Raw genomic sequence first — 18,782 nt, 5'->3', positions numbered from 1 at the left:
GTTCTACAACTTGCTTTGTTCATGTAACACTGTATTTTGAATATCTTCCCTCATTAGCACATGCAAGTTCACTTAATTCGTTTTAATGGTTGCATGCTAATCCATTGTTCGTGATAATTTATGTAGCCACTGCCATAGTGGCATTTAGAGGGCTTGGTGTACAATCTAACGGATTCTTTAATATTTAATCACTTTCTCCCAAAACCACGTACTCAGGCATTTTACGACTTTCAAAGGCCCTAAGTACTCATTTCTGGAAGTTCTACCCCACACCACATCAAACATATTTAAATATACCCACAGCCCACATCAAATATAAATTTTTGCTGTAAAAATTGAAGGGATTTTTATGCTTTTGCTCTTAAAATAATTTGGCTCTGAGTAACTATTTAACCTGCAAATAGCTTTTAAGTGTAATGACATTTTTATGAATATTAAATTTAACAATTAATGAAGGTGACATAATGCTATACTTCATAGACATTTACATAAACACATTAATTTTGATTTTGCTTCTTTCTTTCTGCATTTTGAAGTCAGTAGTTTTCTTTTTCCTGCCTCTTGTTTTTCTTAGGGCTTTGAAAAGCTTGTAATCCCCGGAGAAGATGACTAGAGTACCCAAGGGGTGCAATAGCTCTGCGCACCAACCCTTTGCTAGATGCCAGGGTTTACTCTTGAGGTGGGTGGGTGAGAGAGTTGGGGTGTGCTCAGGGCTGGCTCATCAGGGTCCCCAAGGTGGGCATTTCTCCAGGTAGTTTGAGGCAGCAGACCAGAGTATGAAACTGGAATGGATCATAAAGAGAAGCTGGCTGTAGGTAAGGAGACAAAGTGACATCGCCTGGGATTGGTCTTTCCTGAAGGAACAAGACAAGTCAGGACGTGGGTGCCCCCAAATTCCTCATGCACATATTCCAAGATTGCCTCTTAGAGGCTTGATTTTATTTGTTGTTATGGGGAGGTTCTCCCTTGTTCAGCTCTCAAAGGGTGGCCAAATCTTCAGGGTGTGGAGATCTCTAACTGTTGCTCTGATGCTCTAATTGCCCTAAAATTGGAGCAGGCAATGGATTGCTTACACAGAGTTGGCTAATGGGCAAATGAGGGGTCTCTATCAGGAGGCAGATTTCTCCATCTGCATTGCTGCATGTGAAAATGTCATACTGATCAGAGCAGTAAATGCTCAGGAGGGAAGGGCAACATAATGACAGAGACAATTTGGCATCTCATTTAATTTCCTCACACAAAAAATTAACATTTTTGGAAAGACTGACTTTCTCCATGGAAATTCCTCTCCAATGTAAGCACTTGCTCAATGATGGGCTATTATAAATGCTTATGATCATGAGGATGAGATTTCTATAGCATCTGATGCTGTTATTACTTTGAATGAAATCACTGTGAGGACAATTTCAGGTCTCACAAGAAGCTCTTAGCTTTAAGAAGTCCCTGTAGATCAGAGCACAATTTTCATAGCTTGGTAGCACAGATAGTGAATAAGTCGGGCAGGGATGTGGGGAGGTGGAGGGCATGGGATGCTGTATGGCCAAGGAAACACAGCAATGGGCCTAGACTGAGGCTCATAACTTTTGGCTCCTGGATTATTCCATCTGGGATAATATTCACAATATCAGGCACACATAGCATTTTCCCAGTTTAATCCTAGCAGACTCTGTGGGGCTCTCTGGGGGTCTCCTGCTGGAGTCCACTCGTGCCTACATATCACTTTTCTTGGAAACCATCAATGTCCATCCTGTTACTCCTCTCAGCTCTAGGTCACTATGGGATGACTTCTGCTACTCACAATAGCAAATCAGTCAGCTCTTGCAGCAATACTGGAGACACTAGTGCTTCAGCCAGAGGAACTGCCAATTCTAGATTAAGTTGATGCCGCCCAATATCAAGGGTATCTACACTGTCATTTTTGCCTTCCATTATCATTTTTTTTCTAGTTAAAAAAAAAAGCTTCAACTTTTAGCTAGACATATTGCCGTCCAGTGAAAAGATTCTATTTCCCAGTAGTCCTTGCAGCTACAAGCAGCTGTGAAAGTAAGTACTGGTCAATAGGACTGAAGCAGAAATGCAATGTGAGACTTCAAAGACATCTCCTTAAAACAATAAACCTACCTCCTTTCATTCCCTTTCCCTTCCTCCTTACTTTGTCTAGAATGCAACAGGTGTGATGGTTGGAGCTCCAGCAGCCATCGTTGCCCATGAGATGGCCTTGAGAATAGAAGTCACCTGTGGAGGATGACAGGGTCTTGCTGCATAATGACACCGTGGAACCACCACACAAGTTTGTTTAAGCCACTTTCATTTTGGGTCTTTATGTGTAGATGAACCTTACACTGATACACACTTGTTGCTGTAAAAAGTCCTGGCACCAAAGCTTCTAAAAACCATACAGCAAAGGCACTGTGAAGTTGTACTCACTCTCCATGAAAGTCTTTTCGCCCTGTGCCAGACAGGGATTCATGAAGTTGAATTGCACTGAGTATTGGATGAGTCACTAGGATCTCCCCGTTCTCATATTGCCCCATGGACCACTCACCACTTTATACATCTCACCCATTCTTTCCTTGGGGGTGACTCACTTCCCAGTAAGCTCCTCTACCTCCTATCAAAATAGGTCTCTAGTAGGCCAGCTTCAGTATTCATTTGTCTATGCTTTAATTTCAGGATGAATACCATTCATGATAAAGCTGTAACTTTTGCTATACTCTTTCCCCTGTAAAATACATGCAGACCCTACCTAATTTCTGGCCTTCATTCAAGATGGCCTTCTTGGAAAGACCAGGAGAGGATTAGACTTCTTGCAGGCATGCTGGTCTGCAGCTGGAATCCCAGGCACAGAGCACTCACGTCATAGTGAAGGTTACAACCACATGTGTGGGACTTTTCTCCTGTTGCGATCAGGCAGGTTTGCCTTTGGGTTAGTAAGTGCTCCTCGGTAGTAACTGTGCTAGTTAGATATTCGCTCAATGTGTAATTTCTCCTCCACCTTCATGAGAGGAATATACCTACCCCCTTGATGTGAATCTTGGCTATGGGACTTGTTTGCACAACAGAACCTGGGTAACAATGAGCGAGGTCCAAGTATGAAGATGAGATGCCTTAACACTTTTCTGCTCAGCCCTCTGGGAGCATTCAACTCACATAGTAAGAACATTCGGAGCTCCAGGATAAGATACATGGGGCAGAATTTCTCCAGCTGACCTATAGACCTAGGGTCTGAAGCAAGGGCACTCCAGCCAACCTGCAGACCTGCAGCTTGAAAATAGGTGTGACTCCAAATAAAAGTAATAAATATATACTCCTTGCAACAGCTCTAGTTCCACTAGTTATACCAATCAGTGGCTCCTGTTTTCAGTCACTACATTTGTGAGGGTTTGGACGTAGCATTATTTCAGGAAAACCTTAGTGAATACAGTGAGAAGTCTGTCTCATGCTTTACAGCAGCTCTTCAAGTCCTTTGGTGAAAAGAGACCTTCAAAGCCCACTAGACATGAATTCAGACATGTAAATAAGGACAGACCAGGCCCCAGCCTCTCTCTGGCATTCTCTATCTCTTGATTTCTCTATTTCCTGAAAGAGAAAAGGGGTGGCTCTAAAACCCACCCGGAGAGGAGTCTCTTCCCTCTGATCTGCTGCTCTCTCCTTCCAAGACCCAGTACCACTACGTTGTCTCAAAGCAGTAGATTATTTTCAAACCACCCTCCAAAATGCAGCCAGAGTCGTCTTCTGAGTGGTTCTTGAGAACATCCTGTCTGATCACGTCTGTCCCATGCCTGCCATCTTCAGTGTCTCTCCACAACAAGTATTTAGTGAAAGTTTCCTTGTCTTCAGGCATAAGGCTCTTCATGACCTGACTCCTGCTAGTCTTGCCAGCTCTTACTACCGTCCCCCTCACCCACTCGCCCCTCCAATTTCAGAGAGCTCTTCACACTTTCCAGAAGGCGTCATGCTGTTCTCTGTTTCCACGTTGGTGCACATGCCATTTCCACGGTTTGGACGTCCTTCTCTTATTCCCTGGGGTGTCACTGCCTCAAGGTGACAGTGACATGATTGATGGAAAGATGCCAACAGCCACAGGAAAAGGAAATGTATTCCTTTAATATAAAGCAGAAGATACAACTAACTCCACACAGACCGACTCATAGAGCCAGGGGTACAGAAGCAGGCACAGTCCGAGACATTGTTTGGATACAGTTTAGCAGCTTTTAAAAGAGAGAACTGAATTCCTAATGCATCCTTCAGAACCCAGCTCGAGCCTCCCTAAAGCCTTCTTTGGTTTTCTCTGTGGCTCGCTGCCCAAGGCCTGATTTAGAAGCCAGTTACCTGGGCTCTTCAGGGACCTATCACATTATTGCAGCACTGGTCTAACCAGGTTCAAGAGCCGTTCTGGGATCTCCAGGAGGTCAAGTAATGAATCATGTGCTCTGTCATTCCCAAGACAGCACCTGGTACATTGCAGGGCTCAATGCCTACTTGGCAAGCACCTGCGCTGCTTGAGATGGGCATGGGGAAGGTAGCAGCATACCTGGCTTCTTGTGCTGCCACCTGGATAAAGGTGCTTTTCATAGACTTAGAGCTGTGCTCTCTAAACTGCCTCCCTGACTCTGGGCTTCTCTCCATAATGCAGCCAAAGTGACTTTCTGTGGCATAGAGCTGGCCATGCCACTCTAAACAACATTGAGATACCATCTCATGCCAGTTAGAATGGCGATTGTTAAAAAATCTGGAGACAACAGATGCTGGAGAAGATGTGGAGAAATTGGAATTCTTTTACACTATTGTTGGTAGTGTAAATTAGTTCAACCATTGTGGAAGACAGTGTGGCAATTCCTCAAGGATCTGGAAATAGAAATACTTTGGCAGCACATATACTAAAATTGGAATGATACAGAGAAGATTAACATGGCCCCTGCTCAAGGATGACACACAAATTTGTGAAGCGTTCCATATTTAAAAAAGAAAAGAAAAGAAATACCATTTGACCCAGCAATTCCATTAGTTGGTATATACCCAGAGGATTAGAAATCATTCTATTATAAAGACATATGCACACGTGAGGCACTGTTTACAACATCAAAGACCTAGAACCAATCCAAATGCCCATCAGTGATAGACTGGATAAAGAAAATGTGGCACATATACACCGTGGAATACTATGCAGCCATACAAAAGGATGAGTTCATGTTCTTTGCAGGGACATGGATGAAGCTGGAAACTATCATTCTCAGCAAAGTAATACAGGAACAGAAAACCAAACACCACACGTTCTCGCTCATAAGTGGGTGTTGAACAATGAGAACACATAGACACGGAGGGGAACATCACACACTAGGGCCTGTTGTGGGGTGGGGCGCTAGGGAAGGGATAGCAGGGGGTGGGGGAGTTGGGGAGGGATAACATAAGGAGAAATATCTAATGCAGGTGACAGGGGGATGGATGCAGCAAACCACCATGGCATGTGTCTACCTATGGAACAATCCTGCACAATCTGCACATGTACCCTAGAACTTAAAGTATAGTCATAGTAATAACAATAATAATAAAAATAATAAACCTTCCAAGAACCCTCACTGCTCTGAGGCCAGAAGCTGAAGCCTACAACGTGGCTTACAAACAAGGATTGCTGTATTTAACAAATAGAAATCTAGGACACCCATTTAAATATGAATTGCAGATAAGCATCATTTTTTTAGCATAAGTATATCACATGCAATATTTGACATATACTAAAAACAAACTTGTTTATATGAAATTCAAAGCGAGTATCTCAAATTTTATCTGGCAACCCTGTTTACTTTGTCTCTGTCTCTACGTTTTTTCTGCAATATCCTCTCTCCCTAAGCATCTGCCTTAGGCCCACTAAACCTCTTTCTTCCTCTGGACTTTCTATCATGGCGCTTCTGTGAGGATTAAATGACTTAACACATGTCAAGTGCTTAGAACAGTCCCTATCCTAAGGGACTTACCTGGCTCATGGTGGAAGACATTGAAGGTTCACTGTGATTGTTGTTGCCCACTCTGACGGGCACACCCACCCCAGTCCTACTGCCACACTTGGTCAAATTAACTCTTATCCATTCAATAGCAAAGTGGTGATCTCAGATCATCAGTCTCTTCTTTGGGAATCCTCATCCAATTGTTCCTTGGATGAAATTGGAAGTCATTGGTGTATGCTCCCAAGGGTCTTATGTTTCCCCGAATGCAGCTCTTACCTCCCTCAATCATGCTTTCTTAGTCAGTTAAGAAAGCTGACTAGACCATAATGCCTGCTAGACCGTAATGCCTGCAGAGAAAAGAATCTCTATGTTGCTCATGTCTCTGCCCTTGGTGCCCTGCAGAGTGCCTGGGGAAAGAGATGGTTTTTAGTATATACTGAATGAATGACCAGCATCCCACAGGCCCTTTATTTCTCAGGAGCTGTTTCCTAAGTAACTCAATCTTGTGGTCAAGGTCAAGAGAGATTCTAACACTGCCCAGCTGAAGTGCCCACTCCACTTGGGGTGCTCGGTTCTGGTCTTGAGAATAGAGGCAGATGAGCACAGTTTTTGTTTCAGTTCTGCTTTACCACCTATAAACCATGGGTATGGTGTCCGGCAGGTTGCTTCTCTTCCCTGAATTCTGGTGTCCTTATCTGAGATCTGGAGTCAATAAAATCCATCCAGATAGGCTTCAGGGGAGAATTAACTGTGAGGTGATGCTATGCTTGCAAAAAGACCAGGCACATAGCAAGGACTTGGCAAATGTGAGTCCTTGCTATGGGCTGACTAGGGCCTCCTTCAGAGAAAATAAAAAGTTTGGAATCATGTGATCAATACCTGATCAGTTTGCATAAGGCAGTGTTTTTCGGTTTCAGATCAGAATCAGGAAACCCTACACTTTAAAGATGAGAGGGGAAAAAATGTGAAGCGGGAGAGGCCACGTCTGAAGACTTGAGAGAGAGAAAAAAGGGGCTGGAAGCAGCAGATCAATCATCAAGGTGAAAACTTAAAAGACGATTGATTTTCCTCCTTGATGTCCACGTTTCAAGGGCCTTGTTGGGCTCCTCCTGGGAAATCAACTTTGAGGCTCATCTGCCACGGAAAGACATTTCCTCTGAGTTCTGTTTCCAGTGACTCCTGGGATCCGGGCAGGGAGCAAACACCAGGTCTCTGGAGATCAGCAGCTTGACCTCAGGGCCACCCTTGCTCTCTTTCCCCATAGCCTAGAAAGTGTCCAGAGTGCTGCACCTGGAGTCCCTGCCCCCGAATTCATCCTATCTGCCCTAGCTCTGTGGCCTTGCGAAAGCTGGTTCACCTGCCTGACAGACAATTGCTAGAAAAGCTTCAGGCAGCCCCAGTGTGGGTCTTGGTGGTAAAAGATAAATGGACGGGATAGGGAGGAGCCAGATGATAGGAAAAAGTTGTGTCTTTGGGGAGCTGGGGAGCCAGTGTTTTCCAGGGTGGTGTTCAAGAAATGAGCAAGGTAAGAGGAGTGGAGCCAGGCACAGCCTGAGGAAGGAGTGTACAAGATGGAAAAGTCTGCAGTGCTTGCTGAGAGCTGGGGAAGGCACATACGTGGTGTGGGGTCCAAATCTGGTTAAAAGCCCAGGGTCAAGGTTGACCCCAGCAGCTCTAACCTTGTGAGGATTACATGTGGTAATGGATGGAAAGCCCTGTCACATAGAGCTTGATGAATGGGCTGAGTTGGAAGGAGAATATGAATCAGGCAAAGGACAAAATAATCCAATCCAGTTCTTCTCCCCTGTTCACAGAGCACCTGCCTCTACCCTACAAGCCTCACCTATCCCTGTTTTCTAGCCCTGGGTGCCCTGTGGGCACCTCTCAGCTCAGCCTCTGGAGATACCCTCCTGGCCTTGGGGCCTTGTGTGTTCTCCCAAAGGGGCTGAGCTACTGGGGAGTAGTCCACCCAGGTTCTACCTCCTTACTGGCCCTGCCCACATCTGGATGGGTCCATACTGTTTTCCTTTACACCAGGACTGACCTCCTCTGTGACCCACCAGGTGACCCACAAGCTCACAAGCCTGTCCCCTTCTCAAAGGGCCTAATCGTGTCCCCTTCTCAAAGGCTCTTCTCAAAGTTTACCTGCCCCTCCCCATCCCAACCCCACCAGGCCGTGACCTTCTTTCGAGCCTTACCACTGATCCCTAAACTTGGCTGCAGTCTCCTCACTGGCCTCCCCAAGCCCAGGCCCCCTGCTCTCCCAAGTCCATTCTTTTCATAAGCACCTGAGAAGTTTTTCTAAAATATAAGTAAAATTTTATCACTCTCCTACTTACAGAAACAGTAACAGAGCAAAAATATTTTTCTTTTGTTTCCCATCAGCTACACAGGAAGGCTTTTTATTGTTAGTGTGGGATTTTGTTTTGTTTGTTTGAAGGTCTTTTGTGGACCCATCATACAAAGGGTCAAGTTGATTAGGGTCAACCCTTCCTTGGTCTATGGGGGACTAATGTTGGGATCTCTCTGACTGATGTGGATTCTCTTTTGTCACTATTCCTCTTCCTATAACAGGCAGCCACACATGTATTGTATGCGTATCCTTGAGTTTGTATGACTCTCTGGAAAATAAGAATTGTTTTCATCTGCATAAGCGATACCGTGTTAAGACCTTGGCGTGTTTCTTATTTTTTTATTCACTGTGTTAATTTATGTCCATGTTGGTGCACATACACTTAGTTCCATCACTGCCACTGCCTTGCAAGGACACCAACTCACTTCCAGCTCTCTTCCTGAAAAACTGCATATACCATGCATATTATTGTATATATCCCCTCTGGATTGGTGTGAGAATTTCCAGATGGGGTTACAGGTTCATAGGGCATATAATTCCTGTGTTTTCTCTGCAGTGTTGCTGCACCAGTCCACACCCCACCAGCTCGAACCCCAGCACCATCTACTCCCTCACCGCCTCTCCAGCTCCATTTTCTGCCACCCCCACCTGAAGTTCCCACCAACTGACATGCTCACTGATTCAATAAAGGTGAGTGTTTTTGAAAGCTGTCTAGCCCAAACCACTTGTTTTACAGACATTAGGGCCAAGAGTGGGGACGTGAGAGGCCCAAGTTCCCAAAATTTAGAAAGACTTATGTAGGGGAGCCTCTGCTGATAAATCAAGTTTCTTAATCAAGTTTTTGCTGCTCAAAAGTTAAAGTTTTCTTCCATTTTTCAGAAGTGTAAAAGAGAGTTCCAGAGACATAAAGTTACAAACTTTGTGTCACATGGAGCATTATAGAAGAAAAGGGAAAAATTGTGGCTCATTTGTCTCTAAAATTACCTTCTTTGCTGATGTATATCGCACCTACAGGGTAAGCAAGGGCAGGATGCTAATGTCAGAGGAACCTGGGGGGTTGTGCTGGGTTCGGGCTCACTTCACGTCATGCAGCAACATCCAGGGTCAGATGGCCCACACCACACCACTCACCTGGCCCCAGAACCAGCCTCTGAGGCCTGGGTGTTATCTGACGGGCCTTTCATCAGCCTGATCTTCGGGAGGATTCAGCTAGGGATAGTTCAGAGCAAAGTTTCCATGTAGTTGTGAATTATCCCGAGAAATCAAAGTTGGTTTGGGAAACACAAGGTACAACTTAAGTCAGGTTAAGCTTATCAAATTGTTTGGGGACAACAGTAATATAAACAAGCAGGCTCTTTAATACATTTAAAATGAAGTCATTGCATTTTTCATGGGGTTTTCATTTCCTGTTTCCCCTCCGCCTCCAGGGCATCAATCCCACACTGAGAAATGTTTGGGAAGCAGAGGCTAGAGTGGAGAACAAAGTGATGCTGTGGCTGGCTTTCCTGGGGTGGCTCTTCAGTCAGATCTACCCACAGGGGCCCCTACAGTGGTCCCACGCTGAGTAAGAAAGAGAATTACCCGTTTGAACTCAGGACCACTGGGTGCCCACTGTCTTGCGTGCCTGGACTGTATCATTTTCCAGCTTCTGCAAAGAGAGCCAGGGCATTTGGCTCCTTTGTCTGTTCTTTATGCAAGGGCAGCCACATCCCACTTCCACACATCCACCTCCCCTCAGCTCCCCAAATCCATTTGCAAGTTGCAGGTAATTTAATAGGCAGATCTAATCTCACCGAGATTTCAAAGTCATCCCCTCAATGCATCCCAACTCTGCTTTTCTCTATCTATCAATGGGCTCCTCTTCTTACTCCTCCCAAGATGTGCCACAGCATAGACCTGTCAGAGAGGAGTCAGAGGTTCTCTCATGTTTAGCTTTGGCTCATTTCATTGGAATTCTCAATGGAAGAAATGCAAAGTCTTTTTATAGTTTCTGGTAAAATGTAGACTCTAATGGTTGACAGCATGGCTTTGAAGACAGTAAGCCCAGATTTTTTTTTACTAGCTGTGTGAATTTGGGCAAGTTATTTAACTTCTCTGTGCATAGGTTCCCCAGCTAACAAAATGGGAGTACTAATATATACCTACCTATTGGCAGTACCACCCTCATAGGCTTGGTTGTGGGACTTAATTGTGTTAATGCCTATGGTAATATGCTAAGAACATGCTTGGCTTCTGGGAAGAGTGAGGTTAAGTGTTAGCTACAATAAGGATGATTGATGATGAGGGGAGGATGAGCAGATGCAGAAGGCAAAGAAAGATGTAAATTGCTGAATTGATAAGCTCTGTACCATCTTCCTCACATTGTTCTTGGAGCTCAGAGATTCTACATATGTGCAAAAGAGCCTCCAGAGAACCAGTACTAAGCTGGCCAGAGTGAAGTAATTTCCCTGCTGAGATTGATGATGGATAGATACTCCAGACCTATTGGAGGGTGGTACTCACAAGCAGATATCTGATACCAGACGGTTGCCAAGATGGCGGGGTTTTGCCTTTTTAGGACTGAGAATTAGCACCCTCCACCCTACAAGGTGCTCTAGTCTTCGGCTTCTCAAAGTGTGGTCCAAGGATGAAGGACAAGAGTTTCCTCTGGAAGTTTCTTCAATATACAGAACCTTAGGTCTGTCCCAGGTGTGCTTAATCAAAATCTGCATTTTAATAAGACCCCTAGGTGACTTCTGTGCACACTAAAGTTTGAAAAGTGCTCTTGTGGTCCAAACGCAGGGGAGTGGATGTGTTGACCTTCCCTTTCTGCCCCCACTGGACTGCATGAGCCATGTAGGCAGGGACTGTGTCTGTTTCATTCCCTGGTGTGTCCTCAGAATTGAGTTTCATTCCTATCACATAGGGAGCACTTGTGAATGCGTGGCCGTAGATGTATGCATGAGTAACTGAACAGGTGAATGAGTGAGTGCGTGACTGCAGGCTCAGAAGCCCAGGGTCCTGGTCTCAGGTCCTTGGTGAATAGTGCTGGCATATCCCAGCAGGAGGCAAAAATGGGTGAACCAGACAAATACCTCTGCAGCACTGAATTTACTGCCCAGATTGAGCAAGACTGGCTTGAGAGACTTGAGACTTTGAGTTGTGTGCAGTGGGGTAGAGCTAGATCATGCAGGAACTGACCTTGTGTCTACCATATGTCCCTGCTCTCATACTCAAGTGGCCCTGGCAAAGAAGTAAATCAGGTCAGTCTGACACAGCTTATTCTAAATGCACCCAGGCAGGCCAATAGTGAGCCTTGCATCCTCTGCTGGGCACTCACAGTCCAGTCTCCATGGAACAGGATACCCTTTTCCTGGGTTAAGACAATGGCTTATAGAACTTGCCCCCTACAAGGATTGAAAATATGAATGGCAACTACCTGGTCCCAGATTTCCAGTCACTACCAGACTTGCATGGTTCCTCAAATATCAACGAATCATGGCTGGGCAACCACCTTCATGAGTGTTTTAATTACCCTAAAATGTCACTTGTCTGGGTCAATGGGCAAGGGACAAACAGGGTAGCTCAGTGTTTAATTGTGGCAGCCTCTTCCTCCTCTTTTGGATGTCTTTTATCCCTACCAATCTCTATTCCAACCAGCACAGTCTAAAGATTATGCTAAAGATCCGCCCAAAGATATTAGGGACTGTTTGTAATCACCCCAAAACCTTAGATGATCTATGGGCAGCTCAGAGAGACCCCCAATCTTCAGATATTTCTTTATCTTATTCCCAGCCAGCCATTCCTTCTGTGATCACTCAATGACAGGAGATCTTTAAGAATGGAACAAAATGGAATGTGCTGAAGATTTCATGACAAATAGACCAGGGCTTGGATCCCAGCAAGTGAGGGGCAGACAGCAGGAGAGAGCAGCCGGACACAAGGGCATTCACTTGTGAAGTGTGAGGGTCCCCCTTTCCTCTTATCTTCTCATCCTGCCCTGCAGGTCTCCCCTGCTCTGCCTTTGCCCATGTGAGCTGGTAAGGGTGGCAGGCAGGGTGGTTGGCAATCCTCAATATCCATTCCTACCCCTGCTTCCCTCCTTTTCAATGGAACCCCTATTTTGTTGGATATTTACCTCCCCCAACTCGCCCATGTGCCTTGGAGGAAGTGCACACAACTCTGAGTGCTGAGTGGTGCATCCTGATGAGTCTAAACTAATCCCATCCCCGTTGCCAATGACTGGGAATCAACTCTGGGCAGTAATCTGGGAGGAACATCTGCAGGATTGCTTCTAGGAGAGATTGACCCATTCTTAGGAGGACACCTAGAGAAGAGAAGGTATTGTCTTTTTCTCAGTGTCTGCAGGTATAGATACGAGGCCTGGAAATGGCTATAGAGCTACAGGAAAAATCAGACTTAAGATGAAGCCAAGATATTCTGCATGGCAGAGAGAAAATATAAAAAGAGCCTGGGTCCTCCTTGATGACATCTGTGGGCTTCTGAATTAATCAACCCCAGAGCTTCCCTGCCTCTGACCTGATTGTAATATGAGGCAATAAATCTTTTCATTGTCCGTGGTTGTTAAGTTGGGTTTGCTGCAGCCAAAAGGGAAAAAGCAAAATGTGTCATTATATATAGACATCTCAGGTGGAGCTGGGATGCTCCCATCTCCTTTGTGGTGATTGAACTAAGGAGGAACCTAGTCCTAGTCCTCAGTCTGAGGCTTTAGCCTCCCATAAACACACACACATGCTTCACAGACACACATACACACACACACATGCATATCAATAGCTGCCAAGAAATGGAAGCGATTATGTGAATATTCCTCAGAGAAGAACCTAGTTACATTTAAAGCTTAAAGCACAAGGGCCCAGTTTTGTTCAGGTCAGGGAAATGAAGCACCACCAGGTGGGATTGGGTGAGAACACGCCAATTAAATTGTGACATTTATTAGTATCTTGTCCTTGACCACATGGCCTAATTGTTCAAGTTTGTCCAGGAGGGGACTTCTGAAAGCATAATTCTGTTGCTAAAACTAAAACCCATAATTGTGATGCTAAATGGTCCTTCTATTCAGAGCCCAATATGTAATTCAAGAGGTAGACAGAGCCTGATACATCAAATTATTGTGAAAATGAAGATGATGGAGCTAAGCCTGCTGAGTTGAGCCTTGCCCAGGCCAACCTGCTATGGCCCAGGGGTCACACTCTTATCCACTTCTATTCTTCAGCCTTGCAAAAGCCACAGCCTTGCACCTTGTCTCAGGTGGGGTTCCCAGGGAAACAGACCCTGAGATGGAAATTTGCACACAGGGACTTTATTGTGCGGGGTATGGGGGTAGGGAGTGGTCTCAAGAACATCTGGGAGAGGACGAATGAGAGAAACAGGACTGGGCAGAGAGAGAGGTTGAGTTGGGATGTAGTAGTTGTAATCAATACCTCAGCAGCTCCCACAGGGAGTGCTGGAGCTCAGTGGCCCTTCAGAGTTATCCTGGATTAAGTTAAGGGGATTGGGCCTTTGACTCTACTCATAGACAAGTTGTGGGGTGTGGGCTGTCCCCAGGGGGCAAACATGACCTGGGCCAGGCAGTACCCTTTGGAGGAAGGAGGGAAATTCCAGGGAGGGAACTGAGAGCTGTCAGCAGTTAACATTCTTGACCACTTGGGAGCTAAGTGCCTTGGCCCTGTCCTGTAGAGGGCTCTGTGTGGTACACCACAGCATTTCCTACCCATCTGGTACAGACAGCGGAAAGACTGAGCAGAAAGGCTCTCTTACTGCCCTCTTTTCCCAGCACCTCCCAGATTGCACATTGTAGGCACTTTGTAAATATTGTGGATAGATAACAATGGACTCTGGGGACCCAACTGAGGCAAAGATGTCCCCACCCCATCTTCAGTTTACAGCTCCATTCAAATGCATCACTGTTATCTCTAGAGGTCCCAGGTATTGATTACACCCATAGATTTGCTTCAAACCAGGGAAGAAATGATGATATAGCATTGGGAGACTTTCTTAACTATTTGGGAAGATGATTAAAGGTACAGCCATTATAGCTTTACTGCATAACAAGCAACATAATACATTTCAGGTGGTTAAAGGGTTAAATACAAAAGAATCAAAACCATAAAAGAACCAGCAGAACATTCTAGGAGAATTTTTTTTTTTAATCAACTTGGGGTCGTTAGGCCTTTCTAAACATTACTAAGCATTCAAGCACTTCTAAACAAAAACAATAAAGGAAAAGATTGATGAATTTGATTACTTAAAAACAAAATCCTCACTGGGTTAAAAAGCACCATAAGCAAAATTAAAAGGCAAATGAGACACTGGGGAAAATTTAATAAACATATATGATAGACAAAAGGTTGATGCATAGGAAGAGTTCTAAGAGTCAAAAAGGAAAAGATAAGCACCCCCATAAAAAAATAGGCAACTGACATCAATAGGCAATTCGCTAAAGAAAAATTACAGATAGACAATACGCATATGAGAAAAAATTTAATCTCACTGGAAACAAAGATATGCAAATTAAATCAACAACCAGTATAGGGAATTGGGCATTCTTGTACACTGCTGGAGGGAGCTTAAATTGGTGTAACCTTTTTAGAGGGCAATTTGGCAATATCTATCAAAGGCCTTAAAAATGTGCATCCATATCCTTGATTCAGCAATTTTACTTTTAGGAATTAGGCTTAATGATCAAGGGAAATACATGTGCAATTATATATGTATAAGTATATTCAAGAAAGCATTATTTATCTTAATGAAAACTAAAAATAACCTGCATATCCAACCACAGGCAGTTGGCTAAATAAATTATGGAATCTCTATAATATGAAATACTATGGAATAATTAAAATGAAGTTATAGAAGAATATTTACTGACATAGGAGAATATAATGTATGGTTGAATGAAAAAAAGTAGGCTATAAAACAATATAGACAACGTGTGTGTGTGTGTGTGTATACCTAGAAACATGTATTTTCCAAATGTTAACTTGATTTTTCTCTTGGCAGTGAGTTATCGATTTTTATTTCCTTTGTATTTTCCTGTGTGTGGTCCAAATTTTCTGAATTAACCAAGAATTACTTTGAATTTAGAAAGTAAAGTGCCTTCAACAAAATAATGGGATTTGGCAGAATTCGCAAAAATAATGTAATTATTAGTACTATTAGCATCAGGACTAGACCCTCAACTCTGAGAGGAGCCAGACTTGGATCCATTTCACTTTTGAAGCTGAGGAATGATAGCCAGAGAGAAACTCACCTGAGTACCACAGAAGACTCCCAGCATGAAGCGATTGTTAGTATGAGACCATCTGTTGTTCGAGGGCAAGGATGAGTCCTGGGCATCTCTGCAACAAGCACAGGACTGACAATTAGCTGAATGAAGGTATGAATGAGCAGCATAATTAGCAAGTCTGACTTTTAACCTCATGTCTCTTATGGAAAACTTACTGCACAGGAAAAGAAGAGCCCCACTCCTTGCTCCTGGAAGAGACAGCAGGATGTTTTTGTCATCAAGAACACCTGACTCAGAGCAGGGGCTGTGGCCCTATGGAGATGGCCTTCCACCTCAGTTTTCTCCCTCCTGTCTATCCCTCCCTCTGGATCTTGCTAGATTTCCCCTCCAAAACCTTTCTGTCAACTTCAGGGTAGAGAAAGTTGGCTGCCCTACATGATGATGTTTGAATTGACCTTGTGCCCAAGGCACAACTGCATGGAATTCCTAGGACCTTAAGCATAGACCATGTTGATTTAGCTTTTCTGATGAAAGAAATGGCAACACTGTAGGTAAGCTTGGGTGGATGGACGGATGGATATATGGGTGGATATTAGGTAAGCTATCTAAAAGCAGGGGGTAGCACAGGTACTAGAAGGCACTAGAAACTGGAAGTAGGAAAGGGCTGGAAGTGACTGAGAATGTTGACTAGTGGAGACAAAGATATTCTCGCTATGACTCACCCCTCTAACTACCCAACTCCCAGGTGTCAGCCCACCCTCTTCTTCAGGCCTGAGGGACACTGCATTCATACTTATCCCCGGTAGCTCCCACAGCCCATGTTTATCTCATGAAGAAGCTATCAAGGTCTAGCAAACTGCCTATTTTCTTGTTTTTCCCCCCATCTAGACTGTAAGGAATCTGAATTCAGTGATTTGGTTTCAGTCAATTATCTTTCAATTGCAGGTTAAAGAAAGCCCAATCCAAACTGGATGGAGTGGAAGGATATCTATGGCTCTTGTAACTCTTAAGTTCCAAGAAATAGGACTTGCCTCAGGTGCAATTTGGTGCAGGGGCTCAGAGAATTTCACCATGGATGCCCTAGCTTCTTTTTATATCTCTGTGCATTTGCCTTCAAGGTTGGCTCCTTTCTCAAACAAGAATTTCCCTTGTGTTAGGAAGAGGGTTGTAGCAGTTCCGGCAGTCACGCCCTCTTTGCTTCTAGCCGAGCCAAGGAAATATCTCAGATTCTCCAAGAAAGATTCCTTGTATTTGCAGATTCTGATTAGACTTTATGCTCCTCCCTGATTCAATCACCATATCCGGGTGAAGGCCACAGTGATCGGCTCAAGTTTAGACTAGCTAAGGGGGTCGTTGTCTGAAGAGAAGCAACCAGAACAGAAGTGAGGATGCTGAGTGGCACAAGGAACAGATGCCCCTAGCAGACCATGTTCCCTTCAATGTGAGCTCCTATAACCTGGCACACAATCAGCATTGATACATGTTACTTCCACAACCCCATTCCGACAGAAAACACAGCATGAGCTTGTCACAGAAGCCCTCGAGGACTTCATGTGGCCCAGCCAGGGCTCTGTGTCCATGTGGCTTATCTGTCAGCTCCCTCCATTTCCTTTGCTGCCTTCCTGCCAGTCCTCGGCCTGTCATGCTACAGCTACAGGCAGCTGTCACCAGGCCAGCCCACCCTCCTCATTCCAGAGCACTGGGCCGGAAATGTGTGAAATTGATGCAAACTTAGAAAACTAGGACTTGAGTTTCTCTCTCTTCCTCCCAGCATGTTTTTTGCTAAACTAGCCAGAACTGGTGGCAACCAACACACCTGCCTAAATCTGTGCCGTGATAATTACCTCAGTCGCAGCAGTAATAGCACTCTTATTATAACTCTCATTTTAGAGAGCTACAATGGACTAAGCTCTTTAAACATATCATCACGTGTCTGTACAATAACCTTGCAAAGTAGTGTAACAGGGGCCACCACAGCCTTTGCCTACCTGTAGGTACAAATGGGACCACATTACTAACAACTACTCAGATTTCACAGATTGGTTGTCCCCAGATGCTGGGGCATAATCTCTAGCCTCTTACAAATACTTCTGTGGTTTCCCAGGGGTCATGTCATCTGGGCTCACAATTGCTTTTCCCTGCCTTTTTGCCCAGCTTTGCCAGGCTCCATGGTCTCTACTGTTGCTGTTCACCAGCACCCATGTTCCTACAGTAGAACCGCCAGACACTGCATTCTCTGCCAGCGCACTGGGACCTTCACTCTGCAATTCTGCATGGCAGAAACTTTGAAGAAGATGTCTGTTTCTTCCCCCTCTACTCTATGCCATATCTGTTAGGGAGGCCCTGATGCAGTTCTGTTTGTGCTATGAGATATTATGCAGTTGCTGAAATGGCTCCATCAATGCCCCCAGTCTCGCCTCCCCAGCCCAACACTTACCACTGGACAGTGGCATGACACCAGCGGGGACTAGGTTGAGACACTGGCACAAGTGTCAGAAACCATGCTGTACTCAAGAATCACACCTCCCTGTCCTCCCCTTTCTTTTTCTCTTTCCTTCTTTTCACCCTGCACCTCCCACCCCACCCCTCAATTCAATCCTTGACTGTTTTACTGGGTCAAGACCTTTACATCTGACTCCTTAGGAGAGTTTCTCCTAACTGGCTGAGAGTAGGCCTTCAATAAATATATGTCAAATGGTTGGTTAGTTGGATCGTTGAATGGATAGGTGGGTGGATATGTGGGTAAAATCCTTCATCAGTTCTTATACCAACTAGTTTCTGATAAGCCTACTCCATATATAGCTGAATTTCATTTAGACTCAAGCTGGGATCCTTGTTGGAGTTGGCATGATTCTTCTCCATGTTACAGATTTAAAAGCCGAGGCCCATAGACGTTAAGTCACTTGTCTAAAGTTATGCAGCTAGCAAATAGCTAAGCTGGGATTCAAACCCAGTCTAAACTGATGCTCAAATCCTTTCTTTTCTCCACTCCACTGTCTCAATGGAAAAGGCTTGGGCATTGTGGCTCATGAAGAGCATGACTTGTGCCATGTGCAGGAATTACATCACCGTGGTCCCCTCAGGAGTAGGACAATGTTAGCATTGCCCACTTCTTTGTCACATCCTTCAGTATAGCAAATTCAGGCTAAAGATCTCCATGGAAGACCCATCCTAGCGGCTGGTTGGCCTGCTCCTCACAGGGCTGGAGGACGGCAGCTCCATCGGCTGAGTCTCACTTCCCTTGCACATCACCCAC

At 44.8% G+C, this 18,782-nt stretch overlaps 1 non-coding gene across 1 annotated transcript; it reads left to right on the top strand.

The window, feature by feature from the left end:
* The first annotated feature begins 4,860 nt into the window (after window positions 1-4,860).
* LOC120366137 (U6 spliceosomal RNA) lies at window positions 4,861-4,963 on the top strand. Its single transcript, XR_005580886.1, has one exon. It is a non-coding gene; the product is annotated as a U6 spliceosomal RNA (small nuclear RNA).
* Window positions 4,964-18,782: the final 13,819 nt, after the last annotated feature.

This window comes from Saimiri boliviensis, chromosome 11 (assembly GCF_048565385.1).
Source record: "Saimiri boliviensis isolate mSaiBol1 chromosome 11, mSaiBol1.pri, whole genome shotgun sequence".
Taxonomy (NCBI): Eukaryota; Metazoa; Chordata; class Mammalia; order Primates; family Cebidae; genus Saimiri; species Saimiri boliviensis.
Note: the sequence above shows the minus strand (reverse complement) of the source record. Positions and strands in the feature narration are given on the sequence as shown.